This window comes from Pan paniscus, chromosome 15 (assembly GCF_029289425.2).
Source record: "Pan paniscus chromosome 15, NHGRI_mPanPan1-v2.0_pri, whole genome shotgun sequence".
Taxonomy (NCBI): Eukaryota; Metazoa; Chordata; class Mammalia; order Primates; family Hominidae; genus Pan; species Pan paniscus.
Window position 1 is genome coordinate 57,164,155 of NC_073264.2, and position 14,352 is coordinate 57,178,506.

The 14,352-nt window shown below is 40.4% G+C and overlaps 1 long non-coding RNA gene across 1 annotated transcript in view; it reads left to right on the forward strand.

Moving 5' to 3' along the window:
• LOC134728895 (uncharacterized) overlaps positions 1-14,352 on the forward strand; it is a 105,958-nt gene that overhangs the window by 69,867 nt on the left and 21,739 nt on the right. The window contains exon 3 of the long non-coding RNA XR_010109756.1: positions 12,951-13,067. This is a non-coding gene — a long non-coding RNA (uncharacterized LOC134728895). The remainder of the gene's footprint in view (positions 1-12,950; positions 13,068-14,352) is intronic.

The window sequence follows — 14,352 nt, forward strand, 5'->3', positions numbered from 1 at the left end:
GGAAGAGGTAAAACTTGTCTTTACTTGCAGACAACATGATTGTGTATGGAGAAAATTCTACCAAATCTCCAAAAACAACAACAACAACAACAACAACAAAAACTAAAGCGGCATGATATGAGGTAGATAATTTAAAAATCAGTTGTATTTCTTTATACTAGCAGTAGACATAAATTTAAAGACAGTACTATTTACAATAGCATCAAAGATACAAAATATATGGGAATACATTTGACAAAATATATGCAGGACTTTTATACTAAAACTAAAAAGGATTGTCAAGAGAAATTAAAGAAGACCTAAATAAATGGAGAGATACTGTGTTCGTGGATCAAAACACTCAATGTTGTTCATCTATCAAGTTGATCTATAGATTTAATGCAGTCCCAATCAAAATTCCAGCTGGTTTTTGAAGAAACTGACAAGCTGATCCTAGAATTCTAGAAGATCTTGAATGACCAAAGAAACTTTGAAGAAGATTCTACCTTTTTAAGAAGGTTCCTAGACACGATGCTGTTGCTAAGCCATAGACCACATTTTGTGTAGCAAGACAATACTGTATGAATGTAACTAGATTTATATGTATCAACATAGATATATCTTAAAATAGTAGAAGGAAAAAAACAGTTTCAGAAAGATTTGTACAGTATGATAGCTTTGATGTCAAAATGTAAAAAACACAGAGTAGTACTATACATTGTTCACGGATACAAATTTAAGAGGAAAAAAGATTAAAAACATATACGTGGAGCTCAAAAAACAGGAAAGGTTGATTGTAGGAGGAAAGAAAAGGGAATAAATAGTGCTGAAGCGGGAAACAAGAATTTGCACTTTAACCATAATTATATGTTTTATTTATATTAAAAAACCCTGAAGGTAAAATCTAGAAGAATAACATTTTTTTCCTTCTGTTGGATGTGTATACAGAATTTTATAGCATAAGGTGAACTTTGACATATTTTAAACTTATAAAACAAATGCAAAAGGAAATTCATTTCCCTTTCCAACCTATCACACATTACAACTTCTATAATACTAATAGTGCCAGATCCAACCTATTACACAGTTCAACTTCTATCACAACCTATTACAAATCCAGCCTATTACACAGTTCACCTTCTATAATACTAATAGTGCCAGAAACCTCCACACCCAGTGCAAAGGTGGTATGTTGCTACTGGGCCTTGAAGACAGATAGCCTCACCAAAGCCTCACAAAATACAAGGTAGCATCGGATAATGTCTTGGTAGAGACCCTAGCACACTCTCATTTTTGTGGCCTCAGGCTCCCTAAGCGAATGCCACTTTGCAATGATATTTTCTTTCTTTAGTCATCAGCTTGTGCTCTAGTGTAGTTGAAATTTATGGACTATACATGTATATGACTGACACAATTTGATTATAATATGATATTTTGCATGTAGGTGGCAATGCTATGCTTGAAATGCAAGTGTGGGAATAGCTGTAGCCATATGATTTTAAAGGGTGGGATACTTTAGCCTGGTCACATATGATTTGACAAGACAGTGCAGCCTTCGTGCCTGGCTGCTCTCTTTCATAGACAGGCCAACATTAGCTGGCCTCCTGAAAGGAAGAGCTCCAGAGCAGTTTAAGGAATGAGGATAGTCACCTAGTTTGTATTACTATAGTTGCAGCTCCTGAGACCTTTTAAATTCAGGTTATTTCTTCCCTCAAATGGATAGAGAAGGACCCAACGTCCCAGGAACACATAGGCCATCAGAACAACTCCTTCCTCACAGCCAGATTGCATTAAGTCCCACCTGAATTGGTGAGAAACTTTAGCCCTTTAATTTTATATGAATCCTCCCTCTTCCCCCAACTCGGTAATGGGAGGACAGTGAGTGCCATTAAAGTGTGGTTGTTTTTGATGTCTACTCTGAGTCTGTGCTTTTGCGTAGAAGAAAAAGGTCACACTTCACTTCCGGAATTAGAGAATGGATCTTAACCACACTGGGAGACTTAGTTGGGTGCAGGGCTCCCCTCAGCTGTGATGAGGGAGCCTCGGCTTATGATCCAGCCTTCCACTTACTCATCCAGCCTCTGCAGTCAGTGTCAAGCCCAGAATCTGCAGTCTGGGCCCTGGCAGGTTCACAGAGGTGCCCCTCTAGAAATGGAACTTGGCCCTTGTCCCTCTAGGCACCTGTGAAGGTGGGAATCCATTGCAGTCATTGTTGGGGAAACTGGAATGATGCCACTGTACCTTGAGGCCAGAGATCTTGTCACCACTCTGGCAAAAAGAGAAGAATGCTCTTCTGTATTTTGCCCAAACACGGAGGCAGGGAAAGAGAAGGAAGAGTTGTCAGGAAGGTTTATCGAGCCCCAAAGTGCTGCAGTGCTTAATATACAGCCATTCAATTTCACAAAGCTAAGCTTTGTTTCTACAACAACACATGCTGTCACCTGCACTAGGTCGGGATGACTCTGGTATCACCTGTTGGACCATTTCTGAAATCCCCTTCCATTCTGGTTTCCTGGGCCAGGCTCCTTGTTCCCTGTGATAACTTTTCTCTGAAGACTTGAATGTCCTTCTGGCTCCTATTGAGATCAAGCCAGCCCATCAGACATGGCTGCAATTCCCAACAGTGGACAGGATCAAGTCCTTTGTTTTCCCCAGGAAGCTTCAGTCCCCTTGTAAATTAGTGGAAGGGAGAGCAAATGTCAAGGGGAGGAGCAGAGTCCAGTCCTACTTACCAGAAGCTTCAAGGGCTGGTTAGTGCCTCATGGAGACTCTGTTGTCAGCAGGTTACCCCTTGTTTCCCTTTGGTTTCCATTTGATTCTAACATGAACTCTGTGAGCTGGATAGTATCTAGATATTCCAGTTGGGACTCAGTGAATTATAAGTGAAATGGTCATTTACAGAAGAGAGAAATTAGTCAGAGAAGGTAAAATGAGCCGCATTTTAAAAGAGAAAGATTTAGAAAGTAACTGTGAAAAGTGACATTTTAAGTTCAGAGTGTTTAGGGAGGGTTAATAGCCCAAGCAAATAATTCAAAGACAGAATGAGCTTGGTACACATAGGGAGAGAGTGCACAGACAGCCCCGCTGGAACAGAACTTATGATGGTCCAGATTCAGATAAGTGGAGTGAGGCCTGTCTCCAGGGGTATCCAAAGTTAGGCAGGTGAGGCAAAGGAGGTTATTAAGCCAGGACAGAAAGATCTCCTAGTATAAAAATTCTGTGGGCTGAGGACAGGGCCAAGAGAATGACAGGAGAGAAAAATCTGGGGGACAGTAGGTTGGAAGTTACCGCAGTAACTCAAGCAAGAAAGGCCCAATCTAGGGTGGGAATAGAAAAGAAAGGACAAATCTGAGGCATTTCAGGATAATAGGCCACAGTAACAGACAGAGGATAATGAGGATGTAAGAGTCTAAAGTGTGCAGGATATAAATGGGACTGTAGAAAACAGGAGCCATTTTGGAAGGAAGAACCAATTATCTTTGGGACATGTTACACTTGACGCAACGGAGCAGTTTGAAATCCAACAAAAGATAAATTTTTAAAGAAAAGTATCTATTAATTATAAAGTTGGAGTTGAACTCTTGAGAAGAGCAATTTAAGACTGAGTTTCTATATTATAAAGTAGCCCTTCAATGTCTGAGATTTTGCATAGGTAGACCTGCGTGAAGTGGTCTCAGGAGTTCGGAATAAGAGGACAGTCACAGGATAACATTCTGTACTGTGGGATGATCATGTGGAATGTCATAAGACCAGAAGACAAAGTGCTACCATTGGAGAGAAGTAGCTTATTCATTTGTTATTCAGCCATATCACATCAGAATTGGAAGTATGGATACCACAGTTAAAAAGAGATCAAGTTTCTAAGGTCTCCAGGGCTTTGACTATTATTTCAGTAAAAGACATAGTTTAACTAAAATCCCAAAATATTGATGGGAAACTTGAGCTAGAAGTTAGAGTTGATTCAATAACATAATGAGAAAAATTGCTCTTCTAATCTGAACTGTGTTCTGGAAAACCCTTTTGATTTACTGGACATCTTGTAGGTTTTAATCATGCAAAGGTAATCCTGGAGCTTCAGAAATTTGAGTGGCTGCATATTAAAGGCAGTGTTGGGTTTGGCATGTGGATTATCTGGAGTATGAGGGAGTGATGAGCCCAGGGGTGGGGCCGGTCTGAAGCATCTCTGCACAGCATGGTGAGTGTAAAATCTTGGTGGATGAGAGGCCAGCAAGGATGTGTAATGTTCAACTTAAAATTGCTTGAAATATTATGTTTAAAATATCTCCTCTTTGGAATAGACAAAACATTTCTTAAGACAGGACTTAGAATATATAAACCATAAAAGAAAAAATTCAATAAATTTGACCTCATCAAAGTTAAAAACCTTTGCTCATCAAACAACAGCATTAATGAGATGAATAGACAAGCCACAGAGCAGGAGAAAATGTTGGCAGAATATATACCTGAGAGAGGGCTTTTATCCAGAATGTATAAAGAGCTCTCATAATTCCTTAGTAGGAAGACAACTCAGTAAACCAGGCAAGAGACTTAACAAACACTTCACCAAAATAAGATATATGAATGGCAAATAAGCACATGAAATGATTTTCAACATGAAATCATAGGGGAAGAGCAAATTAAAACCACAATGAGATACCATTACGCGTCTGCTAGAACATCTAGCACTAAAAAGACTGCTAATTGTAAGTGTTGGCGTGGATGTAGAGGAAGTAGCATTCTCGTGTTGTGCTGGTGGAATTCTAAAATAGTACAATGATTTTGAAAAATAGTATGGCAGTTTTATGAAATTAATCATACCTAACACACGGCCCAACGAGTCCCAATCCGGGGTATTTTTTCCAAAGGAAACAACACATGCATCCACACAGACTTTTGAATAAATGTATGTAGCAGATTTAGCCATACTAGACAGACAACTCAGTAACACCAGATGTCCACCAACAGGTGAGTGGATAAACATTTTGCAGTATAGTCATACAATAGGATACTACTCAGAGGGGAAAAATACTTAAGTACTGATACTTAACAACAACATAGATGAATCTCGAAAACATTGTGTAGAGCAAAATAAGCCAGACACAAAAAAATACATATGGTATGATTTGATTTATATAAAATTCTAAGACAGACAAAACTAATCTATAAAGACAGAAAGCGGATCACTGGCCGTCTGGGACTAGGGGTGGGGTGGGGAAGAAATTGACCAAGGGGCCAAGAGAACTTTGTAGTATGATGGAAGTGTTCTATATCTTAATTATGGTGGTGGCTACAAAATAACTACCTGAGTAAAACCTCAGCGAACTGTACTCTCAGAAGGGATGCATTTTACTATGTTTAAATAATATCTCTATAAACTTGATTTTTAAAATCTTCTTTTCTTACCCCAAATATTCAGTAAAGTACCTTCCACATATAAAGCCTTGTAAGTGTTTTTGGAAATTCAAATATTTACATCAGGATTAATATGGTGTCGAATAAAATAACACATTTGAATTAGTGAGAGCAACCCTAAATTGAATGATTTAAGCAAGGTCAGCCTCTTTGAGCCCACAGTAAAACTGAGAAGATAAACTCACACTCTGCCATGTCCTTTCACCACCACTTTCCCAGAAAGTTACAGAAAGCTCAGGGCGGGGGAGATTTGGACCTCTACAAGACATAGAATAAGGATGCAAGGCAAACTTACCTCCATCTCAAGGGGCAGGGAGATCCCAGCTGCCATGTGGGTTATATTAAGAATAACCTTTACTGGGCCATTCTGATATGGCTTGCTGGGTTTGGATATGTGTTTGAAAACTTTGTGTGGAAGCTTGAAGAATTTGGACAAACTCTCAGTAATTTTTATTATGTACTCACCAATGAGATCCAGTGATGATGTTTAGTCCAGTCATGTTTGGTTTTTTTTTAGTCCAGTCAATTTTTTTCCTGCCCTTTGTAAAGGCTTCCAAAACCAATCTTTTCTCCCCTTCTCCCTTCCTTGCCCTTTGTTTCTCTCTCTCTCTCTCTCTCTCTTCTTTCTTTCTTTCTTTTTTTGAGACAGAGTCTCTCTCTGTCGCCCAGGCTGGAGTGCAGTGGCGTGGTTCAGGAGATTCTTCTGCCTCAGCCTCCTCAGTAGCTGGGACTACAGGCACACACCACCACGCCCAGCTAATTTTTGTATTTTTAGTAGAGACAGGGTTTTACCATATTGGCCAGGCTGGTCTCGAACTCCTGACCTTATGATCTGCCTGCCTCGGCTTCCCAACCTCTCCCTTTCTTTTTCATTATTTCCCTCTCCTTTTCCCTTTTCCTTTCCCTCTTCCTATTTTCCCCTTTCTCTGCCTTCTCCTCTGTGCCTCTTTTCTTCTTACTTTCTGCTTCTCCATACCTTTTCTACCTTTATTTACTTAAATATTGTTTTATGCAATACATTTGTCGTTCTGGTAAAAAGACAATTAATTGTGTAAAATAAAAACAAACAATGATTCTACAATATTAAGCATTATTTTTGTTTATCCCCAAAAAGTGAAAGCTGGACTTCAAACAATTTGTTTAAAGGGCAGCACTCATGAGAGTGGCTTGGATCCAGACTTCGCTGAGTTATTACCGGAAAAAAGAAACACAAAAACTGACCAAAGGCCTAGCTAATTTATGAATGAGAGCCTTGAATCAATTCACACAAAGAACATAGCTGTCCTCACACTGTCCTCCTGTCACTACTTGTAAGTTTGTAGCATTTCATAGTAAATAACAACAGATAATGTTACTCCAGACACAAGTGCCCAGCGGACTCGCCTACCAGGGTGGCAGACGACGATAAGTGTTGTTGTGTTTCTTTTGTTGGGATTTTTTAAAGTCTGAACTTGGTAAAACTAAAAACACATAATCAATTTTGAGACAGACGTAAAATCTTCTCTGCAATTCTCTCTCAAGAGAGGACAAAAATAAGCAGCCTCCAGTGCAAGAAATGACTGTGGTTCCATGGAAAGCTTTGACTCTGTTTGCCTTCCCCATCCATTCGAGCACTCCAAGAGCAGCGTACAATTATGGAGAAAAAACCTTTGCAAACTTGTTCTAAAAGGGTTATTTTGGGGAAAGTGTAATTGAAAAAAATCATGGCCAGTTGGTTTAGAATTTGCTCATGTAAAATGCATGTGTGTTTGCCTTCCACAATGCACAAAGGGTTTCTGTTATAAGCCGCCCTTGTACCAGTGAGGAGGGTTGGCCTACTGGCAAATTTATCAAGGGATTTCTCAGATTAAGTACTGTTTGTCTGTGAAATCTTTTGCAGATGGTGAAATTATTTTAGTTCACTCTAGTATCCTCCAGATTTGTATATTAAAAAATTGAACCTATGAGTTGTTACAATGCTAGGATCTAATTAGACACACTATGCAGATATGGCTTTTGCAAGAAGCTATGACATCCAGCTAATGTCAACAAGCTTAATTTAAGAATAAAGAAAGATGTCCCAAATAATCTAATGGCTTCTGGCAGGAAACAGGTGAAGAAAAATAAAGAAGAAAGGATGGAAGAGAGGAAGGGAGGGAGGGAGGGAGGGAGGGAGGAAGGGAGGGAGGAAGTGAATGAGGGAGGGAGGAAGTGAATGAGGGAGGGAGGAAAGAAGGAAGGAAGGAAGTGAATGAGGGAGGGAGGAAGGAAGGAAAGAAGGGAATGAGGGAAGGAGGGAGGGAGGGAGGAAAGGAAGGAAGGAAGGAAGGTACCTCTCACATTGAAATTAGAAATTTTGCTGGAAAATGAAATCCATTCTTCTGCCACCAGAAGCATCCATTTTCAGCACATGGATCACTGCTTCCGAATAGGGTGCCAGCTGTGTGCCATACACGCTGTTGGCAGGGAAAGATTCTGCTTTGAAACCTCAGGTTGGTGTCATATCACCAGAAGATCAACCAACCTGGAAGGCCAAGGATGTCATTTATCTTAAAAAGACGAGATGGGAAAGGTGAGCTCCCTAGCCCACAATGCTCAATCATGTGAAGGAAATCAAGTCCCTCCTGTAGGTCCCACCAGCATCCACCATGGCGAAACTCTGGGATAACAGTGATGTAGAACATGTGGCCAGAATGCGCTTTCCATTTCAGTGCAAGCTCCTAGAGAGTAGGGCACACACCTCTGTCCCTGCAGGGGAAAATAATAATAACTGGAGTTTGAAGGGGGAAACTGGGAATGCGTCAAGGTCAGATAGGAAGCTAGAGGCTGAGCAGGATTTAATCCAAGTCGTCTGACTGCAGGTTCTTAACCCCCGTTCTACACTGCCTGCCCTGTATGGGGAGAGGGGCAGCATTAGGAATGTTTGTTATTGACAGCTTCCAATTTCTAGGATTCTTTTCCATGATCCATTAGTCAACCTCCCTTACTTTATCGCCACCCCCAAATAGTAGTACAGACAAAGGCAAAGATGTCCCTGTAGGTTATACAGAGAAAAAATAAGAAAATACTTGTCTCCCCAGTACCAGCAGCTTTTCACTGCAGCAAAAGCTTGAAGCTCTGAAAAGTAACGAGAAAATGGGATGGGGAGGGAGAGGGGCAGGAATGAGACAATCAGCATGCAAGTTACAGGATGCATTTTTCTGTTTACCCAGGAATGTCTGGTTTGGGCTTATCTTGATCACTCTTTGTGCTTCTTTTAATGTAGACAAAGGAAGCTGTGAAGCAGAGAGCTGAAGAGAACTCCAAAGGTATTGGACATAGCCAAAAGTCTAAGGGATTTCAGCTGAAATCCAATAGGAGCAAGAGGGAGAGGGTCATTATTTATGCTCTTCCTAAGCTGGGGAGGGGAAGCGGGTTGCCAGGGAGAGAATCTGCTCTGTGTATCTGATTCCATATAGCTAGCATTCCAGCTCCAGCCCACAAAGATGGGTGAATACAATGATATATTGGAAGATAAATCATTGCAGAGTCAACGGAAAGAAAAATCTTTCTTACCTCAGTGTACAGTTCTAACCCCAGGGGAGCACATCTACTGTCCATTAGGTATTCACAAAGGTAAACAGATTGTTATAATGGCTGCAAAGCACAAAGGCTACAGGCCATCAAACAAAAGGACTAAATGCATTGACATCAGAAACCTCTGGGAAGGGAGTCGTTAGCTGTGAACAGGCAGCAGCTGGTGAGACAATGTCCCCGTAGTCCCCAGAGCAGGAACTCAGATGTACCACCAGCAGTTGTGAGTTGCTTAGTCTTTTGTCAGTCTCCACCTACCACCGTTTCTAGACCCCAACCCCCATCCCCTGCCCCAATTCCATCTCTCAAATCAACCTTTGGACTTTAATAAAGAGACGTGTGCAATTTTAACAGCTTATTAAAACCTCCAGTCCCACCTGTGCAGACTTGCCTTTTTACTAATCGTTTTTATAATCTAAGTCTACCTCACTCATCTGGTAAGTGTCAGCGATGATTTGTTACACAGGTGTGTGGTTAGAGTTTCTGCAGAGAAACGTCCTAGGTCAAACCAGTGTAGCCAGAATCCTTCCAAGAGACCAACTCTGGGCAAAAACTGCTTTTAAAAATGTGGAATCAAAAATTTTCTTCCATAGTAATAGAGCAAAATCAAAGAACAGTTTGGAAAGAATTGTTTTTGTAATTGATTTAACTATATATTCAAATATTATTCAGTAGTCGTGAATATTTTTCATAGGCCTACTTTGTCAGGATGACAATTTTTTTTTCTGCAAGGTTTGTGTGAGAAACCCTAATAGGAAAAGTGGGATTAACTGATGGTTTTGACTTACTCTCTTTATGTACTTCCTGCATGGAACTGGGAACAGAGTATGGGTGGCCTGCAAACCACAATATAGGCTAAACCTGTGTTTAACAAATCAATTTGATGAGTATCAACAACATTTTTTTAAAGTGGGACAGAATGGAATAGAGAATATCAGAATTGATTGCATATGGTAAGAGTAAGTATGTTTTTCACGAAGAGCTTGCTTCAGCTTTGTGTGTTTATTGGTTCTTAAATCTGGTGTTTATGTGGATCTCATAAAAAATTTGAAAGCTACTGTCTTGACAGACAGCAGAGAAAATGGCAGTTTCTGTTAGATGGAGAGAGGTTGGATTATTCAGGATGTTGAATATCAAGATAAGGAACTTGACTTCATGTAGAATTCATTGTACCTTCTTAGGCAGAGAAATGATATGATAAAGGTGAAGTTTTTAAATGAGTTTTGCAGCGGCATGGGTGATAGCTTGGGGGAGGGGGCTGGATATAGAAATGAGAATATCATTGAAGGTTCTCAGAACAGAAACTAATTCTTGCTGTCTTGAGCATAAAAGGAATTTTTCAAATGGATTATCACATCACTCACAGACATGCTGGAAGATTAGAAAACCAGGTTTAGGAAATGAGCAGGAGTGAAGGGGGCTGTATAGCCAGAGCCATGGTTGAAATCACTTCCATGGGATTGGTCTGGTGAGGACACCCATAGCACAGTGGCTGACCACTGGGCACTGAGGCTGACCTGGCGTGCTAGGACCTCCTGTGTGACACTAAAGGCATCCACTGCTGTTGCTGCCAATGCTGCTGCCACCTAAGATTTCTCAACTGTTTCTGCCCTGTGCGTCACTAGCCCCAGACTTCATATCGAGGATGGATGCTTCTGATTAGGCAACTGAGCTCCAGCTGCAAGAAGCTGGGAGACGGATGAGCTGCCCTTCTGGGCTTCTGCAGCAGGAAGCGGGCTCTATCTCCTATCAAGATTCACACAGTGGAGAGCTGTCGCAACACAGGAAGAGGAGCTGGTTAATCATGGACTAGCTAGACTATTATTGCAGTATTCCAGCTGAGGTGATGAGGGCTTGGACTAGGATGGTGACAAAGAAAAAGAAACTGGAAAGAACTAACCTGAGAGAATAATGAAGGAAGAGGCGGACTTGGTGATGGATTGCATATACATGATTAGCGATGGGGAATGGAAAGAGCTAACTCCAGGCTTCTGTCCTGAAGTTCATGAAGAGAGACTGTTTCTGCCCACAGATGTAAGAACTGAGAGAAGAGGAAACTGTAGAAAGATTGTGAAGCTGTATTAATGGGGACAAAGGGCTTAATTGTTTTTGGAATTAGCGGCCATGGTGAAGATAACTCCTTCAGCTGGTCCCAATCTTTGGGATCATCTGCAAAAACTAATTGTGTATCATTGTCTTCAGTGGCTCTTCTATATAGTGTCACTGGTGCTCTCACATTTTTGTGGGTTCAGGATTTCCTAAATCAGTGTTCCTATGTAGCCTTGTAGTCTGCATTCTAAACCCTTTCAATAGTTATTTTAACATGCATTTGGAAGACTCGGACTCAAAAGAATCTAGAATGCTTCATTTCTTTTAAAACTGTAACATTTAGCACCCACAAGAATCTCAATTCCCACTGAGATTCAGCATGTTGAAAGACACAAGGGTGTATTTACAATGCAAACACGCAAGCCCAGATACACACTAGATAGTACATCTATGTGGTCATTCACTGCCCATGCTTTCCCCCTCCCAGAAGGGGAGGTATTCTCTATCTGTCATAGCTCAGATACCCTTCATCCTCCCCATTTGAAATTAGGACTGGAACCTCATAGCCATGTATCTACTGAGTTGATGTGCAACCTTGCTCATTTGCATCCTATGTCTCACTACAGCTTCTAATACTCAGTTAAGAAAGTGCAGCAGGCTAAGTTGTTAAGAGAAGATGAAAAGACCAGACAAGAGAAGGGTTCAAGTCAGTTGGTAGCAGCTTGTATCTAGAAGAATGGATCCTAGATCATTGCTTTCCTGGTGTCCCTTCTTCATGCATCTTCCCCACCTCCTCTCATATGCAGAATTCGTCCTATGTGGTTCACATTTCCTTGCTTTTAAGATGAAAGCAAGATATCAAAGTATCCCTAATTTTAAAGTTTTTATTTTCCATTGGACATTGTGATCTCTATACTTCCAAAGTTCCATTCTTTTCCTTGTATTTCAGACAAAGAAAGTGAGAAATTATAAATGAAGGATTGAATTTAATGGGAGTTAGGTGAAAAGAGATTTTGGGTGAGAGTAATTTTTTCACTTCTGGAATAATATTTTAAAAGACCACAAAAACCACAAATGTTTCAGTGAGTTCAGAATGAGTTCCAATCAATTCTTTTATTTTTGCAGCTTTAAAAATTATACCAAACATGTCACTCCAGATCCAGTTTTACCTTTCTCCTAAACACAGGTAGTGTTTTTCTTTTCGCAAACAGGGATTGGAGATTGGACATTACATTCATACATTACACCTTCTTAAATCAAAGGAAAGACACAAACAAGAAGGCTGGAAAAAACCCAGCTGTATTTTATTTGATTCAGTAGTCAAGACGTAGTGATATATACTGGAACACACTCAGAATCTTTGCACACAGGGTCCCTTCTACCTAGAATTTTTTCCTGCTCCCCCAGGCCATACCCCTTCATCTCATTAATTCCTACTCATCCCTCTTAGATCTCAGCTCAGATGCCATTTCCTCAGGGAAGCCATCCCTGACCTCCAGGTCGGGTCAAATCCCGTGGTGTCTTCTTTTCATAACATTCAAGTTTGCACGTATAGATCTCCTTTTCCACTACATACAAGGGCAGCAGTATTTCTTTTTGAATTGTTTATATGTTCTAGTATCTTACACAGTGCTTGACATATAACAATTGCTTAATAACTATTTCCTTAATGAATGGCTCGTGAGTCAGAGTTCCTGAGTTCGAATTCTAATCTTGTTCCTAATGGTGCTGTGTGACCTTGGAAGAATTTTCTTCTTGTTGATCTTGATTTCTTCATCTATAAATTGAAGATTTGGGGCTAGATAATACCTTAGAGGCTTCCACTCTGAATTTCATGGTCTTGAAATGTTATGTGCAAATAATTTTTTGGTAAATTAAATAATACTAAAATTTGCCTTTAAGAAAAATTCTATAGTAAATTCTTTTTTTTTTTTTTTTTTTTTTTTTTTTTGAGACAGAGTCTTACTGTGTCACCAGGCTGGAGTGCAATGGCGTGATCTTGGCTCACTGCAACCTCCGCCTCCCAGGTTCAAGTGATTCTCCTGCCTCAGCCTCCTGAGTAGCTGGGACTACAGGTACATACCACCACGCCCAGCTAATTTTTGTATTTTCAGTAGAGACAGAGTTTCACTATGTTGGCCAGGATGGTCTTGATCTCTCGACCTCGTGATCCACCTACCTCAGCCTCACAAAGTGCTGGGATTACAGGCATGAGCTACCGTGCCTTGTGTAGTCAATTCTTAATGATAGATGAGGGAATATACTTCCTCACCAGTTGAAACATTTTATTAGGAGAGGTAAACTGATTATTTTGAGCTGATGGGGAATGCTTATTTTGAGATGTTTGACAGTCTCCTGTATTACTTAGGTTATCAGTTCTTAGGAAATTCAAACTGGGACAAATTATTGTGAATTGAAGTGAGAATAGGGGACCATCTATTAAGGAGAAATGAAAGGGCTATTACAGGGCCAACTGATAGGGAAAATAAGAAAAGAAAATATTTATATATACACACATACACGTGGATTCTGCTTTGCCTGGGTGGCTAGTGAATCCTTTTGAAAAGTGAATAGTTGTATGCAAAAGTATTTTGTACATTCAGGTTTTCATCTAATGAAATTTGGAAAGCCATGTCTAACCAAGCACATTTTGATCTCTGTGCCCACTTCTTTGTATCAAATTCTGCATTCTACAACCTTAAAGCCAGCTTCTAGAAAGATGCTCTAGTTGAAGGTGGAGACTGAACCACATGAGGCCCTAAGCAGGAATGCATTCCTGCTTCAGATAATGACAGGAGAAAATATCCTCTGCCTATATTTGAAACTCGGACAGAAGGCTTTGTCTTAGTCCATTTGTGTCGCTATAACAGAATACCACAGTCTTTGTAATTTTTAAAGAAAAGAAACTTATTTCTTGTATTTCTGGAGGCTGGAAGTCCACAGTTGAGGGATCCACATCTGGCGGGGTCTTTGTGCAGCATCGTCCCATGGTGGAAGGCAGAAGAGCAAGAGAGTGCAGGACGGCAAGAGCAAGAGGGGGTGACAAACCCACTCCCATGATCATGACATTAATCCATTCACAAGGGCAGAGCCCTCATAAACTAATTACTTCTTATTAGGCTCTACTTCCCAACACTGTTGCATTGGGGATTAAGTTTTTAACACATGAACTTTGGGGGACATATTCAAACCACAGTAGTTTTTGACACTTTGCCAATGTCTTTCATAAAATGTTTGTCTAAAAGTGCAACTGCAGCCCAACCATCTCTGAAATGTATCTCATTTCACTTTAGGACATTCATCATTCTCTGTTCCTTTCTCTGCTGTGCTTTAATCTCATAGGGGTTTTCATTAAAAACT